Consider the following 12,080-nt stretch of genomic DNA (forward strand, 5'->3'; position numbering starts at 1 on the left):
GCAATTACGAATAAATCTGCTTTACAACGTGCAAGTTTTGTGTGAACATAAATTTTCAACTCTTCTGGGTAAATACCAAGTGTGATTGCTGGGTTGTGTGGTAAGAATATTTAGTCTGTAATTCCAAAGCGATGCACCATTTTGCATTCCTACCAGCAGTGTGAATGAACCCACTGCTCCACATCTTCACCGATACTGGGTGTTGGTCCATGTTCTAACGGGTGCAGTAGTATCTCATTTTAATTTGTATTTCTCTGATGACGTATGATGTGGATCATCTTTCTGTATGCTTTTTGACATCTGTATATCTTATTTGAGGTCTTTGGCCAATTTTTAATCAGTTTTACTATTAAGTTTTAAGAGTTCTTTCTCTGTTTTGAACAACAGTCCTTTACCGGACATGTCTTCTGCAAATATTTTCTTCCAGTCTATAACTTGTCTTCTCATTTTCTTGAGCTATTATTAGTTCTAATGCCCTAGAATAATGACTTCCAAAACTTGGAAAGTCAGTTGAATTGAAATTCTTTGCAAGTGGCTAAAAATGGGTAGAGGTCTACTAAGTAATGTAATTGCAACATGTTAAGCATTGTGAAAATACAGTGTTATAATTGTATTTTTTGGAGTTAGTAACATAGTTCAGAACCTGATTTATCAATACTGCGAAGCCTTGCACATCTTGTCCCATACAGGCCACTTCAAAGACACGTGTACATTTTAGGTAACTGTCAAAACTTGGAAAGGCTGTTTTATCTCCTTCACATTGTGCACAGAGACTTAATTTAACTCCTGTTTGTTTAATTGTTTGCAAAGTTCTTAGAGTGATTTTTGTCCATTAATATGAGCTTGTAATTTTGGAGATACTGATGGGTGTGGTTGCTGGTTGTTAACAGTAAGACTGTGTAGTCAAACTGCATAGAAGGGTGTCGGTGGGGGAAGCAGCTGGTATGGAAAGTAACTTGAAATTTGACAAGATAGTTTCTTATGTTTGTAGTCTTCTTTAAAACAAGCATACATGAACAACATTACAAAATTGCCACTTGATACCCATAGCTATTCCATATACAAACTTTTTAAATTCATACAAAACCAAAGAGCACTGTTAGTGTGTTTCCCCGCAGAGCACATTTCTGTTCTTACCCTAGAAGTGAAAGTTAGACCATTTTGTGACATAAATGTAGGACTCCATTTTGTCCGCAACAAAGTACTACTTTATTAGCTTAGATACAGACGTTATAAAGTCAGACCTCATGTTACATTTAAATTAACAGCAAGATGATTGAATTTAGAGGTTGCTTTCCGGTTGGTTAATCTGTTGTGAATAAATTTTTTTCCTGATGGTTTTGACTTAAATGATCACAGAACCTCAGGTTGCATATATCTGAAATGATCGATAATGTAACCTTGGCTGTTCAGGAATTAGGGTAATGGATTAGTTTACTCAAAAGTTAACAGGAAACCAGGGTGCCTGGGTGGCTCAGTGGTTAAGGCCTCTGCCTTCGGCTTGGGTCATGATCCCAGGGTTCTGGGATCGAGCCCCGTGTCAGGCTCTCTGCTCAGCAGGGAGTCTGCTTCCTTCTCTCTCTCTCCTGGCATCTCTGTCTACTTATGATCTCTATCTGTCAAATAAATAAATAAAATCTTTAAAAAAAAAAAGTTAACAGGAAACCTAACACATTCTTAAACTTTAGTTGAGTAGATCTATTCATTAAATAGCGTTGGAGCTCAAGAGTCACAGGGAACCATGGAATAGTTGAAATTTGTAAGGGAAGCATAGAGATAGTGGCTTTATTGGACACCACTGCAAACTGCTAGCCCAGGGTAGCTCACAGTTTCAGTTAGATCGCGCTGCATTCCTTTCAATGAAGTGGGTTTCTGGCATTTGCTGTGATCAGTGTCACGTTCTTAGGGAATAAGAAATGAGTGGTGACATCCAGTTAATAATTGGTTATTTAAGAGTAGAATAAAAATACCTTCAGTTTTTGTGTTATTTTTCTTAAACACACATTGTTAGAACAGAAATGCCCATTACACTGTTTTAATCTAACTACTTACTGATGGGGAAAAAAAAAAAAAAAAGCCAGCTAGAAAAAAATATAAACTAACCCAGATGAGCTCAATTCAAACACTAGTGTTTGAGTAAATTTCTCAGATTGACCCTTTGTATAATCCATGACGAATTAAAAAATGGTAGTTGATCCTTGCTACATAACATGCGTCTGCCCTCTCTCCTCCCTGTCACTAAAAATGTGTTCAAGCATGCAGATTAGAATACCATGCAAATAAATGATTTCGATTTTCTGTTGTGTGGCACTGCATCTGCTCTTTTCTAGAAATGCAAGGACTGATAATACTTAAAAAAAAAAAAAAAAGGAAAAAGCATTTCTTTGCAGAAGACTAGCCCTAGTGTTATGGTTCCACATCCACTATTAGGAGAAAAGTATTTCCTTACTTGGGTGCTGTTTCTTAAGGTACCCCTCCTCTAGACGTACCCCATGTGCTTAGCAGTATCACCCACATATTCAAATATTTGGTCTCTAATGTTGTCTTGCACTAATAATTGCCATTATAAAAGTGATTCTGCTATAAATATTCTAATGCTTAAATACAAATAGTTAACCTGCCACCCCACCCATTAGCCTTTACCATCTGTGTTATATTTAAATGTCTGCTAAAATTACACATGCTTAAACAAGTTTCATTTTCAGGTCTTCTGCAGTTTATTTATTTGGTCGGCATGAAAATGAGGTTGGTCTGAATATCTGGACCAGCATAACCCAGTTTTTTCAGGGGCTAGATTATAGCAGTTGACAAAAATAATATGAGACTTCAGAGATTTCATAAATAATGACTTTTGTTAGAAAAAGTGCAATCATTGAGGTGCGTGGGTGGCTCAGTGGGTTAAGCCTCTGCCTTCCGCTCAGGCCATGATCTCAGGGTCCTGGGATCGAGGCCCAAATCAGGCTCTCTGCTTGGTGGGGAGCCTGCTTCCCCCTCTCTCTCTCTGCCTGCCTCTCTGCCTACTTGTGACCTCGCTCTGTCAAATAAAATAAAATAAAATCTTAAAAAAGAAAAAAAAAGTACAGTCGATAAGTATCAAAATATGTGTTTATATTCAGGCATTGCCCTTCGGTATTCAAGCGCTAGGCATGTTTATTTGGGTCTTTGATTAAAAGAAACTGAGGCTTTTAAAAAAGGTAACAGTTTTTTACTTGGTTAATTGGGACCAAGAATTTTTGAACTAAAAAAGGCATCTTTGAGGACCCTAGTCAGTTGTCCTAGCTAACCAGTGATCAAATCTTCCCGGTGATGTACAGCCCTCACACAGAAAGCCGAACTGGATTGAATGTAGCACTGAGTTACAGCATTTCAGACTTTATACTGAAGTTACTTGTTCAGTGGCATGCATTTGTAGAGCTAAGGATCAATGGCTGTTTTTAAAATGAGCTAGATGGATAATATGTAAGAGAAACCAGAATAAACAGGCCTATTAAAGTTGAAACAAGAGGCTTCTCATGGTTTGGGTCTATGAGGTTATGTTATTCTCCACTGAGAACTGAGAGGAGTGAACAGATTTGTCTATTTGACCCTGAGCTTCCCCCATGGCCTGGGCATGCTGAGTGTAAGCCCAAAAAGTGAGGCAGACATGGTTCTGGTTTTCAAGGAGAACATGAGCTAGTGCAATGATCTTCTGAATTACTTAAGTGGCCATGTGGATTCTAGAATTGAGAAAGTAAATTTCTTTTATTTGATTTTTGGGAGGATGTGTGGTCAGAATTAGTGTTGGTTATAGCTATAGATAGTTATAGATATAACCAGCTATAGTTAGTTGAAGCCTCTTCTCCCAAGAATAATACACCTTACAAAATTTGCCACCGTTGCAGGAGGAGAGTAAATTTTTCATTTCAAGGTGGGAAAGCAATAGAGTAAGTGTTTTAATATTACCAATGCAGCTAATAACCCCTGCCAGAGACCATGCTCACAGATGTTTAAGCAGCCAGATTCTGATCTGTGCAGTACAACCATCGGTCATTTTGCAATCAATTAAAATTACTTTGGTGGAGTGCAAATGAAATCCCACTGCTGGTTCCTCTCTGCAAGGCCAACAGTGCTTAAGCCAGGATCCATAAGTTCCTGAAATTACATGCAAAACTTGTTGCCTGTGTTTCTTGGTAGAATTTTCAAACAGATCCATGACTCAAGATTCTGGATCTAAGTGGCCTTCCTCGGAAGATACTTGAGTATTTTAAGAGGGACCTAGCTGTTTACAAGCCAGGGATACTAAATCTGCCTGGTTCACCTGCTGCCTCTCTGACAATATTTCAAGGAAAAGTAGTGCCTTTTCTCCTACTGTTAGAAGCATCAGGGGCGCCTGGGTGGCTCAGTGGGTTAAAGCCTCTGTCTTCGGCTCAGGTCATGATCCCAGGGTCCCGCATTGGGCTCTCTGCTCAGCGGGGAGCCTGCTTCCTCCTCTCTCTCTGCCTGCCTCTCTGACTACTTGTGATCTGTCTGTCAAATAAATAAATAAAAATCTTTAAAAAAAAAAAAAGAAGAAGAAGAATCATCAACAATGTTCCCATCAACTGAGAGAGGAAATGGATTGGTGAGTCACAAATACAGTCCTCCAGTCCTTGTAAAAATAATATTGCCATTTTACTTTGCTTTTCTCTGGTTTCCCTCTCAAAGTGAGAGCAGGGTCTTAAGGCATCATGCTTTGCATGCTAAACATGCTTGCAAGCCAAGAAATATGAGTTTCAAGTGTGTTGTCTTACATAATGATTGTCTTAACCCCCTACGTCCAAATGTCCTCTCACAGCACTGCCTGAATTGTAAGGGTACTGTTGTGTGGTGAAGAGAAACACAACCATGTTATTTCCAAGGCTAAAATCGTACAGAGCTTGAAATTTTACTCTAAGTCAGTTCAGTACAACATCACTTTATTATTGATGCAAACTTTCTCCCTGAACTTGTAGTCCAGTATGCTATTCCTGGAGGGGTATCTTGGAATCCATTTTGAATCTCTTCCAATGCTTACAGTCCTTACCAGTGCATTGATCCCGACACTGAAAATGGATGAGATTTGCCTAATTCATGCCTAAGAGTGGCAATGTGGCCTAAATCTTTTAGCAGAATCATTCCCAAACCTGTCGACCACCAAAATCAACTGGAAAGTTAAAAAAATATATTTACACATTCTTGAGTCTCATTTCATTTCCACTGAGGCTATCTGAGAGAATCCGTATTTTTTGACAGATTTTGTCAACCAGATGGAAAACACTGTTCAGAATATACATCTCCTCTCCCGCAAACTAGCCCCATACAGTGTATGGGTGAACATGGGCTGTCCAGGGCCTCACTTGTTTGAATGATTGTAAATGTAGCTTTCTATATCTATGCATTATCCCCATTTTATTATTTTTTTTAAGATTTTATTTATTTATTTGATAGCCAGAGATCACAAGTAGGCAGAGAGGCAAGCAGAGAGAGAGGAGGAAGCAGGCTCCGTTCTGAGCAGAGAGCCCGATGCGGGGCTTGATCCCAGGACGCTGGGATCATGACCTGAGCCGAAGGCAGAGGCTTTAACCCACTGAGCCACCCAGGTGCCGCTATTATCCCCATTTTAAAGTGCCGGTATACATGGTTTCTTGTTAAAACTCTTATGCATTTTTTGTATCCATGTCTTCTAATACCATGCGAGAGTATTTGCAGATTGCTAACATAAGAGCAATGCCATTTTGGTTGTAATCTATGGTATCTCAATATATAGCTTAGACATTTCACCTGGAAAATCCTTCCAAAAAGTAACCACTTACATTGTTCTTTGGAATTCCGTGGAACTCGACCAAAAACTCAAACAGTAAATACTGTTCCTTTAAGCTTCAGAGCTTATTCCAACCTCATTTTCAAATTCATTCATGGTACTTGCTCACTTTTCTGCAGCTTCTCTGCCTGGGTGCTCTACCCATTTTACTTACTTATGCATTGATGCCTTTTTATTTACCAGCCTTGGAAAGAAGTTATTTAAATCTGTAGTCACACTTCCCCAGCTCTGGAGGAGGGTTAAGGAAAGGTGGTGGGAATAAAGGATCTTTCTTCCTCTTCATTATCTAGAAAAGGTGAGCAAGAATCCAGGACTAGGAAATCAGACAGCTAACAGTATACCCACTGTCAGTTTTCTGGCACAAAGTCAGAATCTCGTTCAAAAGCATTTTCAAAAGCAGCAGACACCCATTTATCTAAAAGTAAGTATGTAACGGAAGATAGATGTGCATATGCAGTTATCACCGAGTCTTGGTTTCCTCTCTGCCAGTGCGCCCCAGGCCTGCATGCACTATGCTGTGGGGTGTGGAAGAATTACTGGAACGGCTTTTTGATCCCCAAACAGATGGGACTGAGTCCTTCAGACAAGTGGGCCTCAACATCTTCCCAGGAACAGAAGGGAACCACGGCCCAAGGGAGACAGAGGTGACCTTAAACGAAAAGCCTGGCATCCTTAAGTAACTGTGTCTCCAAAAAAGTAATATAGTAGAAAAAATGGAGGACCTTGAGAATGGATAGATGTGGGCTCAAGTCTTTGCTTCAGCTCTTCCTAGCAATGTGGTTTGAGGCGAGTTATTTAATCCCTCTGTTTTCTCAAGTGGATCTAACAAGATGACTTTACAGGATTCTTGTCCCAATTAAATGAAACAACATCCAAAGAACTGATTACAGCATTTAACACAGAGTTGGTGCTGATGTTTAAAAATACTTGCACACCCTCTTTGCCATCTCACCTCACCTCTCCCACCTGCCTACACCCCCGCCCCCACACACACTGGCCAAGTTAAGATCTGAGCTAGAAGGAAGTAGAGGAGACATTGATGTTGAACTCTCAGTAATTATTGAATAAATAGGATGGTTCCTCTCCCTCCTGTGGAAGGGAAAAGGCTATCATCACGAACTGTAGCAGTGAAGACCCTCAGATTAATATTTATCTAAGCCAGATTACCTGGTTGCAAGAAGGTCATTGGCTATAGCTCCAGATGGGTGGAGTTGGGAGTCCAGGGCAGATGCAGACCTCTGGTAGGTGTTTAGAAGGATCCATGAGGTCCCTGCTATGGAGAGCAGCAGACTTTGGGAAGTGGTGCACATAGTGGCAAATGCAGAGTAGGCTGAATGACCACACACAAGGCAGTAGAATTCTCCTTGAAATGGGAAAGGTAATGGTTTGGGGGACCTTCTTAGTGAGGTGGGGATGAGCTGTGTACAGCTGACATAGCCGCCTTCAGATAGTAGCCTATGAGCTGAGTTACAGTTTTCTCTTCTTGGTGCCTTCTGACATGAGTATTTGCTATGTGCTGAGCCATCTTGTAATTTGGCCACAGCCCCTCCATAGTGACCAGTGATTCAACTTCAGAGTAACCTGTTGTTGTAAATTACCTGTAGACAATTCCCACAATCCCGTGAATGGGACTGAACTAGATTTGACTTTATGTGCCGAACCAGGACCAATTTGTTTTAAAAAATTCCTCTTCATCTTTTCTCTCTTAGGGAAATGTATCACAGTGCATAAATATTTGAACATGACAAATTTAATGTGGCATTTTCCACCAGTACTGCAAAAATTGAGTGAATGAGCTTCACTGAATTTGTCCATTATAAGAATCCTATGATTGGAAATCAGCAGTTAGTCATTTGCTTAACAAAGTTGGGTCAGTAATGAAACCTTAAAAAGCCATGAGTTACAGTCATGGAGTATCACCATGGTTCTTCTGGAATGAGCTGACCTGATCTGGTCTCGTACGTAGCAGATGTAACCAAAGGGACAATTCCAAAAACAGTCAGGCAATTATCGGTATTCTTTATCTGATTGTATTTTCCTGCATCTACCCAGCTGCTAACAGTTGCTGTTCCTCATGAAATGGCTTCTAGTTCGTGGCATTCCAAGTTGGACATCCCAGCTCCAGCACAAAATAACCCTTTCATTTCAAAATCCAGTTTGCATCATGAAGAACTGGTTTTGACTTGCCCATGTTTCCCTGGTATGTAGTGATTTCTAAGAATTAGGGGCTGTTGTATGCTTTTGAGCCTGTAGCAACATTCTAAAACAATTAGATCTTAACAGTGCTCGCTTCGGCAGCACATAGACAATTAGATCTTAACAAATACTAATACATCAATGATCTCTTCCTTGAGACTTTGGGGAAAAAAAAATGGGATGTCTCCTGCGCCATAATGTTGTATAATATCAATGATATCTTAATGTCTTGAAAGATCATTGTTGAGCCTATGTGTTGAAATGAACTGATTATTAGAGGAAGAATTAGAAGTGATCATATAAAACATAATTTTTGATGTAATATTTGTTTTCTTTTTGAGTTGGGGAGTCAAAGGACAGAATCCCCCTCAGTTGAATTCAAATATATCTATTTACATGTCTTTCACCTCCATTCATTTGCAAGCCTTTGGTGCCCTCCTTTATATCACTCATATCTAGTGGTACCTTGCACACAGTAGAAGCCTAAAGATGGTATCATCTCTTCAAGTCCGGGTTCTCTGTAAGTCAAGCGTACCAGTTTCCTAGGGCAACTGTAACAAATCATCACGAACTCACTGCCTTAAAACAACAGAAGTGTATTCTCCCACTGTTCTTGAGGAATCTGAAATCAAGGTATCAGCAGGATTGACTCCTTTTGGAGGCTCTGAAGGAAAATCCATTCCATGCTTCTCTTCTAGCTTCTGATAGTTGCCAAAAATCCTTGATATTCCTTGGCTTGTAGCTGCATCGCTCCAGTCTCTGCCTCAGACTTCACATGGCTTTTTCCCTTTTATGCGTCTGTGCGTCTCTATATCCACACTGCCCTCTCCTTTCTCTTAAGATGACAGGCATTGAATTTAGAGCCCATCCTAATCCAGTATGACCTCATCTTAATTGATTACATCTGCAAAGGCCTTGTTTCTAAATAAGGTCACATTCACAGGCACAAGGGATTAGGACTTGAATGCATCGTTTTGGAAGACATAATTCAACTCACTACATAAAGGATATAATGAAGACTGAATCATGTGCCCTAGGAGTCTTGCTTTAACTTTTATAATATGATGTAGAAAAACCAGTTATGTTGATTACAATCCAGATATATTTTTACATGAATAGTTACCAAGACTTTATTAGCAGTCTTTCCACAGATAAAAGTTATGTCAATGTGTGCTATTTCCTTGATAAAACAGATTCAGTAAAGAAAGAAATAGCGCTCTCTGAGAAGTACCATGATGATTGTAAAAACATTTATTTTCTTATGACTCTAAGAAATGTGGGTATTTATTTTCATGTTACGTGTTTTGAAAAAATTCAGAGGAAAGTGATCTCTGGCTATGTGGCGGAAACAATGCTGAGGACTCACCCACCACCCCGCCCAGATCCTCCTGCACCCCCCCACAGGAGGACAACTATTCCCAGGGTTCCTTGCACTCAGCCAGGTGCCAGACTCTGAACAATGAACTGTGGACGGAATTGATGTAAACCACGTCTAAGTGACCCTTGGAAACATTCTGCTTACATCTCCTTCACCCCCTTCGCTGCTAGTGTGACTCTGGGACCACGTTTTCCCGTGGCATAATTACCAAATGGAGAAGGGCTACCTGGCCATCCTGCAAGGTGACCTGAGGGAGGAATGAAGGTGCTCTGTGTTACTGAGCAGCCCAGCACACTCAGACAAGCTCTGCATCATGCAAGTTTGTAACATCACCCAACTGGAAGGAAAAAGAGTTCCGTGTATTTAAAGTCCCTAGAATACAAAGACTGGCTGTGATGTATTGATCTTTGCCCCTGCACCCTGATTCCCAGTGTCTGGTTCCTCGTGATGTTTTTCTTTACATCAGGAACTGAGTTCCTTCTAAAATCAGTATCCACATTTTTTTTCAGCCGTCATACTACTCATAATGAAAACTCACTATTTTGCCTCTTATTTTTTAACTAAATAAAAGAGAAAGAAGCAACAGTAAAAACGGTAAGAGTTTCCTATATGTCAAGCTCTCTGCTGTTAAGCAGGTAGAAAGTATTGGCTTTAGACGAAAAGAGAATGATCGTACCCTCCAGATTTGAGGAAACAGCCAACAAAGACATCAAACCATCCTGCAATATCTACCAATCGGTTACTTATTTTATTCATTAGAAGTTTATCAACATACAGAAAAAGTTACGAAACCTCAGCAATTCATAAAATATTCTTAAAAGGGAAAGGCTTCCGTTGCCCTACCCCCACCTGAGAGCAGCGGCTGTACCAGGACCAGCCAGAGCCAGAATGAAGCAGGAGAGTTTACAATCCGACATCTTCACAAATACCGAATCCAGTTGCGACAGTCGGGACAACTGGGGGAGGAGGTTTGGGGGGCGGTGCAGACCAAGGAATTTTAACCAAAATGACTAGAAAAGTAGGAAGAACAATTACAACAGACAGATCTGAACAGCCTGCTCTGATGAGCTAAAAATGAGTCAGACCTTCAGTCTGATGACAGCTTCGACAAGAATTCTGGAAGTGACAATGAAAGGAAGGCTTTTGGCATCCAGATCAACACAACTATTGATGGGGCCCCGAGGGGTTGATGCATTTAGCAAATTATTGTTTTATGTACATTTTACCTTTCAAACGCTTCAGTAAACCAAGGATAAAAATAAAACTTCATGTTCATATTCCTGAAGTGAAGATGCTTCGAGAGTTTGGTAAACCCCCAAGCGTCAGTCCAGAGTTGGCAGAGGTGAGAATGAATGGTTTGTTTGCTAAGCGTGTGGCAAAGGTTTTAGAGTCCGCGCCCTCTGCAAACAAATGCTGCAAATTCCTTTGGAAACATACAAAAGAACTCCTATGCTGATTATGGCTCATTTTTTTAAAAAAAATTTTATTTCAATCCAATTAACATAAAGTGTTAATTGTTAGTTTCAGAGGTAAAATCAGTGATTCATCAGTTGCATACAACACCCAGTGCTCATCACATCACGTGCCTTCCTTCACGTCCATCACCCAGTTACCCCATCCCCCCGCCACCTCCCCTCCAGTAACCCTCAGTTTGTTCCCTTTAGTTAAGAGTATCTGATGGTTTGCCTCCCCTTCTGTTTTCCTCTTATTTTATTGTTCCTTCCCTTCCCCTATGTTCATCTATTTTGTTTCTTAAATTCCACATATGAGTGAAGTCATATGGTAGTTGTCTTTCTCTGTCTGACTTATTTCACTTAGCATAATACCCTCTAGTTCCATCCTCATCATTGCAAATGGTAAGATTTCATTCTTTCTGATGGCTGAGTAATAGTCCATTGTGTGTGTGTGTGTGTGTGTGTGTGTGTATCTTTATCCATTCACCTATCAGTGGACATCTGGGCTCTTTCCATAGTTTGGCTATTGAGGGCATTGCTGCTATAAACATTGGGGTGCAGGTGTCCCTCTGAATCACTACGTTTATATCCTTTGGATCAATATCTGGCAGTGCAGTTGCTGGGTCATAGGATAACTCTATTTTTAGCTTTCTGAGGAACTTCCACACTTTTCCAGAGTAACTGCATAAGTTTGCATTCTCACTAACAGATTACAGCTCATTCTTATTCAGCTTCCTAACATCATTTTTTAATCTTAGTAAATTGAGTATTCTTTTTTACTTTAGTAAACTGCTATTAAGTCAACTTCTTTCAAAATATTCGTAACTTCGATTTGCCTTTTTTCCTATTTAAACAAACTGATGAGGTTTTAAATATTTCACTAAATGTGTAAATTTTTAAAAATTAATGTGCATGTCCCTGGCACTGAAAAATAATATTACCAGAATTGGGAAATTTCAACGGTAACTGGGGGTGGATCACAGGAGTGGGGGCAGCATCTAAAGGTTTAGGTACCATGTTGGTCCATCTTCTAGAAATAAGAGGATTTTCTTAAAAAGAAGGAAACCTTTCAGTCAATAATCAAGGTTTTTTTTAAGGAATCTAAAATCTTACTTCATTTTAGTTAAGGATTTCAGTCCTCTTTCCCCCCTGCTTGTAATAACATGAACAACGAGTGGAGAGTCCTTATTTTGCCCCACTTCATGATTAGAAAATAAATGCCCTCCCAGACCAC

Source organism: Meles meles, chromosome 11, assembly GCF_922984935.1.
Source record: "Meles meles chromosome 11, mMelMel3.1 paternal haplotype, whole genome shotgun sequence".
NCBI classification, from domain to species: domain Eukaryota; kingdom Metazoa; phylum Chordata; class Mammalia; order Carnivora; family Mustelidae; genus Meles; species Meles meles.